The sequence below is a fragment of the Lactuca sativa genome, chromosome 7 (genome assembly GCF_002870075.4).
Source record: "Lactuca sativa cultivar Salinas chromosome 7, Lsat_Salinas_v11, whole genome shotgun sequence".
Lineage (NCBI taxonomy): Eukaryota > Viridiplantae > Streptophyta > Magnoliopsida > Asterales > Asteraceae > Lactuca > Lactuca sativa.
Genome location: NC_056629.2, coordinates 199,048,427 through 199,060,557, shown reverse-complemented (window position 1 = coordinate 199,060,557; position 12,131 = coordinate 199,048,427).

Sequence of the window (12,131 nt, the reverse complement as noted above, 5' to 3'; positions counted from 1 at the left end):
ATACATGATTGTTAATAAAATTCCACTTGTCCCAAAAATAAGAAATAAACAAATATATAACACATATTGTGGTTCCTACAACAATTGGTTGAGGTCAACATGGTCTATTTGTTTTATTTTTTAAATTTAATGATCTTAAAATATAAAAAAGGGTTTAAAATATAAAATATATATATATATATATATATATATATATATATATATATTTAAAAATCTATTCAGGAAAATATAATATTTTAAAGGAATATTAGGGAAAATATGTTTTTTAGATATTAGGTTGGGTAAATATAAAATTTTGATGTTTAATAAGGACATATATAAAATTCTCCTTTATGTTGGATTGTTATTCGATAAAAGCCATGAAAGTAGAAACAAGACTAATAAATTAATGTTGTGTTGTTATTCAATGGTTTGTTGGTGAGTGGTTGGTTTTTTTTCAGAAAAGTATGTTGTCATTTCTATCATTTACTCAACATATAGGATCAAAAAATGGCAATGTACTTTTGCATAATAGAGCTAACTATGATGCTTAAAATGGTTGTTTTTGCATAATGGACTTAAACAGAAAAGTGCATCGCTACTTTTTATTGGTTCAAGCTTTTTCAAAAGTATGATCCTATTATGGTATGTATTCGAGTTCTTTTATTTAATGTAGAAACCTAGGTTGAAGGTGCCTTTTAGTTTGGAGCTCTATCGTCTAGGATATAGGTACTTCACTTTCGGTTTCTATTATAATTGATGCAATTTAATATTCAAATTTCAAACCAATCGGTTTGTTATTAAAACTTTTTTTACCTCGTTAAGTTTAATAGTAGTGATGGTGATCTCGGTTAAACTACTTTATTGATTCACCACTAATTTCAGGATTTAATGAAGCCTACAACTCAACTGTTATTGCTCCCAAGAAGAAATCATCCAAGGGTTATGCCTCATCATCGTCGACTGAACCGTTCCTCAGAGACACCACTTAACTGTTTTCCTTGGATCCCATGGACTATAACAAGTCCATCCAGGTTATGATCGAGTTCATATCCCGTCATCCCATCGTCGTGCCACTCACAAAAATCCCCAATCCACCCATTCCACTTTGTCTCCTTCATACAACCTTTGAAAGAATCAAAATCGAATATGGAGTCCTAGAAATCAAGATTACAGGAGATCATATTGTACCAGTTTCCAAGCAAACCTTCTTGAAGGCTATTGGGATTCCAGAAAACCATAAGGGCTTTACAGTTCAAGAGCCATCGTCTGAAGAGTTTCAGACGTTTCTCAACCATATTGGGTATGTTGAAGAGTTTAAAGTGAAAAAGTTCAAGAAATCTGCAGTTCCTGATCTAGGGACAGTTCTCATGCACCTCATCCTTCGAGGTATGTATAGGAAACATGGAGGAACGGACAATATGAGCAAAGATTGGCTCTACGTCGTCTAAAACAGTTTTCTGGGAAAACAAACGTCGTTAACCTAACCTAAGTCTTGTGGCAAAACTTTTGGAAGTTTGTTGTGAAGAGAAAGCCTCTGGAGATATCGAGTGTAACGCCCCGATTCTCATGTATTGTTAATATGAGTTTTTGGATTAGGCCCTACTCGATGAGTTGGTTTACCTACTCGTCGAGTACCAGCGAGAAGGATCGCGGGTTAAGTGACCTACTCGACAAGTCCATATCGGGACTCGGCAAGTAGGAGCTGGCAAGTGAAACCCTAATTCCCCGGGTTTGCACCCCTATTTAAAGAGACCTTAGCCTCCCTTGGACATCCTTACAGTTCCAAAGAACCCTTGAGAGCCTTATTCGTGTGTGTGTGTGTGCCTTGTGTGTGTGTGTGTGAATCTTGAAAAAGAGTCCTTGGAGGGAGAAGACTTGGAGGAAAAGGAGATTTAAGCAATTGGAGTGTGGGAATCAACACTCATCTCAGATATCAATTTCAAAAGGTACCCAAACCGTCATTCTCCTTATAGATCTCTTTTATTGGGTGAGTTTTAGGGTTTTCATGGAATATCAAGTTGGTATGATGAGCTATGGGCTAGATATGAAGTTGTAACTTCAGATCTGAACTCTCTTTGGAATCTAGAAGCATAAAGTTGCAACTTTAGTCGTGATTGAGTTCCCCTTTGTGCATAAAGACCCATAAATAGCTTAGATTTGCCAATTTGAGCCTTTTAAAGCCATGCATGCACGTAAAGTTTGCAACTTTACGTGATAAGCATGCCCTGGAAGCTTGGATTTGTGATTTGGAGCCGCTGCATGGCTCAAAATGGACCTGTGTGGGAAGAGGACTGAATGGACTCGGCGAGTCGCATGAAGATGGCCATTGAAATCGACGAGTTGAAGAACAACTCGGCAAGTCCGATGAAGATTGTCAAGGGACCCGACGAGTTGAAGAACAACTCGGCGAGTCGGATAAGTTTTAACCAAGTCTATGTTCGCATGTATATCCGTCGAGTCGCAAGGAGGGAACTCGACAGGTGGCCTTAAGGTTTGATCGAGGATCAAAGGAACTCGACGAGTCACCTCGATGACTCGACGAGTTAGATCGTGCTTCAAGGGACTCGGCGAGTAGCTGGGTGTACTCGGCAAGTTGAGGGCAACATGGAATGTTGACATTGACCGAGGACTTTGACCTTGATCAGGGGTCGACTATTGGGTTATGAAGTACCTTATAAGGTTAAAGGCTTATGGGTATATTGAACTATGGTTATAGGTGGTGGGGCTTGTGTCGAGTGATCTGAGAGTTGGAGTTTACCTTCCGAGTCGACATCTGCGAGGTGAGTTATCCTCACTATATCGATAGGGTCTACGACACCAAGGCCGACCCTTTAGTTGTTATTGTTATGGCATATTGCATGTGGTTATGATTTGTTAGTTCGGAATCAAGGTAGACAGTATGTTATGCTTTCATGATCCATAGGGATTGGTGTGTTAGTGACCTAATAGGTCGGTACTCTAGTTACAGGAGAATTTTATGATTGTGATCAGTGAGATAGATATGCTTGATGTTTGTATATGCCAGTATATGATAGCTATGCGCACATGGTTATTTGCTTATTGGTTGGGTTGAGGCGGTCCTGCTTTGTGCTGAAGGCCAACGTACCCTATGAGCGGTTCGGGGAGACTGTAGGCCCATGTGGCGGTCCAGTCATGCCGAAGGCTCGGGATAGATTTAGACAGATTGTAGGCCCGATAGGGCGGTCCATTCAGGCCGATGGCCCAATATGCATGATGATGGAGTGATTGTTATTGATATGGTATTGTCAGTGTGGTATTGGTATTTTGGGGGTAGCTCACTAAGCCCTCGGGATTACAGTTTTCAGTTTATTGTTTTAGGTACATCAGGAGACCATGGAAAGGCGAAGTCGTGACCGTACCGCTCCTCATCCTTATGTTATGATTTTTGGGACACTCTGATGGAAAATGATTCGAAAACATTTTTGTAAACAATGCTTCATGGTTTTTATTTATGATCAAAAAAGTTTAAATTTGGCGTAAAATTTATGAATGTTACAAGTTGGTATCAGAGCCTTGGTTTGAGTGAATTGGAGGAACACTCGTGTGAATCCAGTCTCAAATCAAGGAGATTTTCGGGAAATAAATTTTAAATGGTTTTCAAAATAAGGATGGGGGATGCAGAGGGTACGATCAGCTAGAGCCTGTAAGTGAACCCCAAAATACCATACAGTTATTTGATATTATGATATGTTAGAACAGCATGCTAGTGCTAGGCTAAGGATCTTCAGGAATCGCATGATAGCCTTTCCTAATTATATGATGCCTATTAGCCTAGGGTTTCTTATATATGGAATTGACATCATAACTGTAGATGTTTGGTGTATGCATCACGGCTGTGTATAATAAAGATCTTATATCCTGAGAATGTCTGATTCGACCTTAGTGTAGGATTGGATATTCGAAAGTTTATGGGGTCAAGCATTACATGCAGCTAGCGTGCACCGTCGCTGCTGGGGACGATGGAAGTTTCATGGATGTGTGAGTTGTGATAAGTGGTGAGGCTAGATGCGAGATATATGGTATTCCCCCTAGAAGTGGGGGTTGGGCGCATTTCTATGTCGATGATATTGTTAGGGCGTTGTGATGATACTTGAGACAAATATGGGTAGGTGTGGAAGGTAGTATGGGCCCGTACTACTGAAAGCACAGGACCCATACGCGTAGCAAGGAAATCACAACCTCTGGGGTTTTTGGGGTTTCGGTCTCCTGACATTATGTTATTTATCTGATGACTTGTATATATATATATATATATATATATATATATATATATATATATATATATATATATATATATATATATATATATATATATATATATATATATTTTCCAGTATGGTGGTGACGAGACGTGTTGCTTCGGGATCCGGATCGAGATCGGGATCAGGATCAGGGTCGGGGGACGGAGGGTTGGAGGTTCCAATAGCACCTAAGCCCGTGGTTCAGATAGGGACAGAGGAGTTGGATGCCAGGATCCGGGAGATCATGCACGAAGAGATTGCTGCTGCGTTCCGAGCGCAGCTGCCAGAGATGTTTGGGTCGATTAAGACCGCGATGGTTGAGTACTTTGATGAGCGATATGCAACTCTAGCAGAGACAGCTGCCGATGCAGCCACTTCGGCTGTAACTGCGGCAGGGGGTGGAGGAGGAGTCGGCAGGGCTTTCCAGTATCGGGACTTCGATAATACGAAGCCACCGACGTTTGATGGTACACAGGATGCGATTAGGGCTATGAGGTGGTTACCTGACGTGGAGGGCTGTTTCTTCACGTGCTCATGTCTTGCTGACCAAAAGGTCAGGTGTGCCCTGAACCTACTAAGGCTTGGGGAAAAGGACTGGTGGAGGCTGACGATTGGGTCGTACACTGATGATCAGCGGGCTGCTGTAACTTGGGAGCAATTCAGAGATATGTTCCGCACCCGCTACGTTCCACGCGTTGAGCGGGAGCGGCTTGTGCAAGAGTTTTTGACATTAAGGCAGGATGGGGAGTCTATGATGGAGATTACCCGTATGTTCACGGAGAGGGCTATGTTTTGCCTGGAGTTTGCTTCAGAGCAGTCTCAGATGACTCGTTATCTGAGTATGCTCAAGACTGATATTCGACAGTTTGTGTCTACTCAGCGATGTGATACCCTCCTGGACCTTTAGGAAGCCGCACGGCGGCGTGAGTTGGAGATAGAGCTGCGGCTGAAGGAGTAGCGTCAGGCACCGACACAGTCTCAGTCGGCGCCTAAGCGGTCTAAAACCGCTGATACACGGTCCGGTGGTCATCAGAGCCGCACTTGTGGAAAGTGTGGCAAGGCTCATTCGGGGGTTTGTCGAGTAGGAAGTGGGTGCCACAAATGTGGCAAGGAGGGGCACTATGCCAGGGACTGCCGTCAGTCTGCCCCTCCAGCTGATATGAGGATTTGTTACCATTGTCATCAGGTTGGTCGTGTGAAGACCAACTGTCCGCAACTCGCCACCAAGCCTGCGCAGGGTTCCACGCCAGCTGCTGCGAGGATTGGGGATGGGTGGCCAGTCAAGTTGGAGCCTCCGAAGGCTCAGGGTCGCGCCTTCCAGCTCACGGCCGAGGAGGCCAAGTCCGCATCAGATGTGGTTGCTGGTACGTTTCTATTCTCAGTCTCAGTTATTGTATATGTGTTATGATTATTGATTGTACCTGTGATTAGGCACGTTTTTAGTGACTTCTTTGCCCGCTTTGGTACTATTTGACTCGGGGGCGAGTCGGTCGTTTGTATCTCAGACTTTCTCTAGAGGGTTCAGTGTGCCGATGAATGATCTTGAGTGTCCGTAGCGAGTTTCGATCGCCAACGAGCTTGGGGTTTCTGCTTCTTCGGTCTACCGGGGATGCGAGTTAGAGATTTTCGGGGTGTCCTTCCCGATAGATTTGATTCCTATCCCCATGGGGGATGTATGCGTGATTGTAGGGATGGATTGGCTTAGCCATTTTGGTGCCATGATCGACTGTGAGGGACAACGGGTGGTGGTTCGAACCCCAAGTGGGGGAGAACTTGTAATATATCGTGAGGGCACCAGGTTGGGATCAGGGTTTTGTTCAGAAGCCAGGGTTTGATATTATATTCAGCACAGGTGTGTAGGTTATTTGGCTTATGTGGCGATACGTGGGTTAGAGAGCAGCTCTCAGTTTCTGAGGTCCCGGTGGTGAGGGAATTTGCTGATGTGTTTCCAGAGGAGTTACCCGAAGTGCCTCCGGGGAGGCAGGTTAAGTTCAGGATCGACTTAGTGCCAGGTGCGGCCCCTATCGCCAAGGCGTCGTACCGACTGACACCACCTGAGATGCAGGAGCTGTTGGGCAAGCAGTTTATTCGTCCAAGTAGTTCACTTTGGGCAACACCGATCCTTTTCGTCAGGAAGAAGGACGGTTTGCACAGGATGTGCATTGACTATAGGGAGCTGAACAAGTTAACGGTGAAGAACCGTTATCCACACCTGAGGATAGATGATCTTTTTGATCAGCTGTAGGGTGCGTCTTGGTTTTCCAAGATTGATTTGAGATCAGGATACCACCAGGTCAGGGTGAGGGAGGAGGACGTGGAAAAGACCGCGTTTCAGACTCGTTATGGCCATTACGAGTTCGTAGTGATGCCGTTTGGGCTCACCAACACGCTAGCGGTATTCATGGATCTGATGAACCGAGTCTGCAGACCGATGCTCGATCGTTTGGTCATTGTGTTCATAGATGATATCTTGGTGTATTCCAAGACTTGGAAACAGCATGAGGAGCATCTTAGGGAGTTGCTAGGGGTTCTGAGGGGAGAACGGTTGTATGCCAAGTTCTCGAAATACTAGTTTTGGTTACGAGGGGTCTAGTTCCTCGGACATCTCGTTAAACAGGAGGGGATTTTGGTCGATCCGACCAAGGTGGAGGCGGTAATGCAGTGGGAGACTCCAAAATATCCCTCATACATCAGGAGTTTCTTGGGTTTAGCAGGGTATTATCGGAGATTCATTCGTGATTTCTCCAAGATTGCCGTACCCCTCACTCGTCTAACGAGGAAGCGGGTGGATTTCAGGTGGGGCCTTGAGCAGCAGAGGGTGTTTGAGACCCTCCGGCAGTGTTTATGCGAGGCGTCGGTGTTGACACTCCCCGAGGGAGTGGAAGATTTTGTGGTATTTTGTGATGCATACATCACAGGCTTGGGGGCAGTCCTTATGTAGAGGAGACGAGTGGTAGCTTACGCGTCGCGACAGCTGAAGCCGCATGAGACGAGATACCCCACGCACGATCTTGAGTTAGGAGTGGTGGTCTTCGCTCTCAAGATTTGGAGGCACTATCTGTATTGGGTCCGTTGTACTATATACATGGATCACAAGAGTTTGAGACACATCTTGGACCAGCCGAACCTGAACATGAGGCAGCGCAGGTGGCTGGATGTGGTCAAGAACTATGATTACGAGATCCTTTACCATCCTGATAAAGTGAATGTGGTTGCGGATGCTCTGAGCTGCAAGTCAGTTGGGTCCTCGACCCCAACCAGGTGTATGAGGATAACAGTGGATTCCCCACTGGTGGTTTTGATTAGAGATGCTTAGATTGAGGGCATGAGGCCAAAGAACTGGAAGTTGGAGAGGATTAAGGGCGAAAGCGCCCGGTTTGTTCAGGATAGCCGCGGATTGTTGACCCGCTACGGTCGGGTTTGGGTTCCGATGTCCGGAGGGGTCCAACAAACAGTGATGGAGGAGGCTCATAAGTCTCGTTTTTCAATTCACCCGGGAGCCACCGAGATGTACCGCGATTTGAGTTCGAATTATTGGTGGCCTGGTATGAAGCGAGATATCGCTTGGTTTGTTGAGAGGTGCTTGATCTGTAGGATGGTCAAGGCTAAGCATCAGAGGCCGCATGGTAAGTTACATCCTCTGGAGATTCTCATGTGGAAATGGGAAAGGATCGCAATGTATTTCATCACGAAGTTGCCGAAGACGGCAAGGGGGTTCGATGCTATATGGGTCATCGTGGATCGATTGACCAAGAGTGCCCATTTCCTAGCCATACGGGAGAGTTCGTCGGCAGAGAAGTTGGCCGACCTGTACGTCAGAGAGATTGTCTCTCATCATGGGGTTCCGGTTTCTATCGTTTCCGATCGAGATGTCAAATTTACTTCCCGTTTTTGGCAGAAGTTCCACGAGGAACTGAGTACACAACTGCATTTTAGTACGGCGTTCCATCCACAGACTGATGGGCAGAATAAGCGGACCATTCAGACTCTCGAGGATATGTTGAGGGCGTGCGTTATTGATTTCGGTGGGAGTTGGGATTCCCACCTACTGCTTGCGGAGTTCGCCTACAACAACAACTATCATTCCAGTATTGACGCCCCACCTTTCGAGCTGTTGTATGGGCGGAAGTGTAGGAACCCAGTCTGTTGGGGCGAGGTTGGGCATAGAGTGATGGGTCGGACAGAGATAGTTCTGCAAACTACCGAAATGATACAACAGATTAGACAGCAACTGCAGACCGCTCAGAGCCGGCAGAAAAGTTATGCCGACCGACGTCGATCTGAGCTGGAATTTCAGGTGGGTGACATGGTTCTTCTAAAGGTCTCACCCTGGAAGGGTGTGACCCGCTTCAGGAAGAGGGGAAATTTGGGTCCCCGTTACATTGGGCCGTTCAGGATTATCGCCAAGGTTGGCGGGGTGGCTTATAGGCTAGAGCTTTCAGAGGAGCTTAGCCGGATCCACAACACATTTCATGTTTCACAATTGCGAAAATGCATTATGGACCAAGAGGCAGTGGTATCTTTGGATGACATTCAGGTTGATGAGCACCTAAATTATGTGGAAAGGCCTGTGGCGATTTTGGAAAGGAAGAAGAAGATTCTGCGGAACAAGGAAATACCTTTGGTAAAGGTACAATGGGAACATCGAAAGGGATCCGAGTAGACATGGGAGCTGGAGGCGGAGATGCGCGAGCATTACCCCACATTGTTTATTCCAGCGGACTTCGAGGGCGAAGTCTAGTTCAAGTGGGGGAGAGTTGTAACGCACCGATTCTCAGGTATTGTTAATATGAGTTTTTGGATTAGGCCCTACTCGACGAGTTGGTGTACCTACTCATCGAGTAGCAGCGAGAAGGATCGCAGGTTAAGTGACCTACTCGACGAGTCCATATCGGGACTCGGCGAGTAGGAGCTGGCAAGTAAAACCCTAATTCTCAGGGTTTGCACCCCTATTTAAAGAGACCTTAGCCTCCCTTGGACCTCCTTACAGTTCCAAAGAACCCTTGAGAGCCTTATTCGTGTGTGTGTGAAGCTTGAAAGAGAGTCCTTGGAGGGAGAAGACTTGGAGGAGAAGGAGATTTAAGCAATAGGAGTGTGGGAATCAACACTCATCTCAGATATCAACTTCAAAAGGTACCCAAATCGTCATTCTCCTTATAAATCTCTTTTATTGGGTGAGTTTTAGGGTTTTCATGGAATATCAAGTTGGTATGATGAGCTATGGGCTAGATCTGAAGTTGTAACTTCAGATTTGGACTCTCTATGGAATCTAGAAGCATAAAGTTGCAGCTTTAGTCGTGATTGAGTTCCCATTTGTGCGTAAAGAACCATAAATAGCTTAGATTTGCCAATTTGAGCCTTTTAAAGCCATGCATGCACGTAAAGTTTGCAACTTTACGTGATAAGCATGCCCTGGAAGCTTGGATTTGTGATTTGGAGCCGCTGCATGGCTCAAAATGGACCTGTGTGGGAAGAGGACTGAATGGACTCGGCGAGTCGCATGAAGATGGCCATTGAAATCGACGAGTTGAAGAACAACTCGGCAAGTCCGATGAAGATTGTCAAGGGACCCGACGAGTTGAAGAACAACTCGGCGAGTCGGATAAGTTTTAACCAAGTCTATGTTCGCATGTATATCCGTCGAGTCGCAAGGAGGGAACTCGACAGGTGGCCTTAAGGTTTGATCGAGGATCAAAGGAACTCGACGAGTCACCTCGATGACTCGACGAGTTAGATCGTGCTTCAAGGGACTCGGCGAGTAGCTGGGTGTACTCGGCAAGTTGAGGGCAACATGGAATGTTGACATTGACCGAGGACTTTGACCTTGATCAGGGGTCGACTATTGGGTTATGAAGTACCTTATAAGGTTAAAGGCTTATGCGTATATTGAACTATGGTTATAGGTGGTGGGGCTTGTGTCGAGTGATCTGAGAGTTGGAGTTTACCTTCCGAGTCGACATCTGCGAGGTGAGTTATCCTCACTATATCGATAGGGTCTACGACACCAAGGCCGACCCTTTAGTTGTTATTGTTATGGCATATTGCATGTGGTTATGATTTGTTAGTTCGGAATCAAGGTAGACAGTATGTTATGCTTTCATGATCCATAGGGATTGGTGTGTTAGTGACCTAATAGGTCGGTACTCTAGTTACAGGAGAATTTTATGATTGTGATCAGTGAGATAGATATGCTTGATGTTTGTATATGCCAATATATGATAGCTATGCGCACATGGTTATTTGCTTATTGGTTGGGTTGAGGCGGTCCTGCTTTGTGCTGAAGGCCAACGTACCCTATGAGCGGTTCGGGGAGACTGTAGGCCCATGTGGCGGTCCAGTCATGCCGAAGGCTCGGGATAGATTTAGACAGATTGTAGGCCCGATAGGGCGGTCCATTCAGGCCGATGGCCCAGTATGCATGATGATGGAGTGATTGTTATTGATATGGTATTGTCAGTGTGGTATTGGTATTTTGGGGGTAGCTCACTAAGCCCTCGGGATTACAGTTTTCAGTTTATTGTTTCAGGTACATCAGGAGACCATGGAAAGGCGAAGGCTTGATCGTACCGCTCCTCATCTTTATGTTATGATTTTTGGGACACTCTGATGGAAAATGATTCGAAAACATTTTTGTAAACAATGTTTTATGGTTTTTATTTATGATCGAAAAAGTTTAAATTTGGCGTAAAATTTATGAATGCTACATTGAGTCTAAGATTCTGGGCTCTTACTATCCAACAACTCTACCAAGAGAGGCGTGAACCAATTCCGATCGATGCAATTCCGAAAGAGGTATATCTATCTTTCAAAGCTATTAACACTTATCGCCTTCCGAACCATGCATCTTTCGGACCTATTCGTAGATTGCCTAAACACATGTTGGCCACCCTACCATCCGAGTCCCTTCATTTGAAACCTCATTTGGAGACTTCGATTTTGTATAGCCCTACACAATCTATCCATGTCTCCATTGAGCCTACCTCGGATGTGGCCAAGCCAGTCTCGACTGGTGGAAAGAAAAAGAAGGCTGCTAAAAGGAAAACATCTTGCTCTAAACCAAAAGCCTTAAAGAGAACCAAAGTCGATAGTTCCTCTCAATAGGAAACTATCAAAGACATTCTGACTGAATCTGGTCATCCTCTCACCCATCCTACACACTCTTCTAAAGTACCCTTCGGAGTTTCAAAATCAATTGCACACACTCACGGGGAGTCTCCTCATAATCCACCCTCACTTTCCTAACAAGGTGATGTCGGTGTTGAACATAGTTCCTTGCACCCCCCTGTAACACACCCACGAGTCACCTCAGATATCACTCATTCTTCTTCTGCACAAGCACGATTCAAGGTTCCTGACTCAGATCTGAAGCATTCCGAAGTTGGAGTAGTCCCTCCTACCTTGGATGCCACAACTAGTCTGATACCTGGCAAAGGTAAATGACAACTAGGTTCTGATGATCCCGATTGGTTAGATATTGTTAGCAGGGCTCACTTCAGGCATCCAAATATCACACAATCACAAGTCGAATCTACTCTTGTTTCCATGAGGAACAGAGACATTCAAAGCAACCTTCCATTTGTTGGTCCATCTGATTAAGTCATTGACCACGAGTTTGCTTCAGGAGAGACTCTTCAAGACAACATTCCGAAGTCCTCTCACCATTATGCATTACATGCAGATCCTGATGAGGAACATACATTAGAATTTATGATGATAGTGTCTCCATTGCAGCTCCTCATGTTCTCTCATCTTTTCACATTTTGTAGAAACCATCTTCATCCAGGCCCACTTATGACTCCAGTCTCTCATCATCTTCATCTGTGACATCCCCATTTTCACGGCCAGAAAAGACCGATTATGTTTATGCTTTATAAAAATCAGAGTACC